Below are 393 nucleotides of genomic sequence, written 5' to 3' on the forward strand. Positions count from 1 at the left end.
CGCCTCCCCTGCCTGTCTGAAGGGCCATCTCCCCCTCCGTGATCAGTTCCCACCCAAGGCTGGCCAGACCCTGGGTGAAAAACCCATCAGGAGGGTCTGTGTTGCCTGGTTGTGGACATCATCCTTATGCCAACCCTCGTTCAGGGCTGGGGGTGTGACCCCAGCACCTCACATGGCTCCCCAGCCTTGGGAGGTGGATTTGCCCAGCTCTGTTTATGAATAGCTGCCTGCAGTGTGAGGAACTTGCTCCTTTTTCCGGGTCCAGCTCTGCCTGCTTCAAAACACTTCAGGGGTTGCAGCAGGATCCAAGCAGCTTCCAGGCTTGTCAGTGTGATGATCTGGGGGTGATGAGTGACCCCTCACAGCCTGGAGATGGCCCTTCAGACAGGCAGG

This window comes from Merops nubicus, unplaced genomic scaffold, assembly GCF_000691845.1.
Source record: "Merops nubicus isolate BGI_N331 unplaced genomic scaffold, ASM69184v1 scaffold1097, whole genome shotgun sequence".
NCBI classification, from domain to species: domain Eukaryota; kingdom Metazoa; phylum Chordata; class Aves; order Coraciiformes; family Meropidae; genus Merops; species Merops nubicus.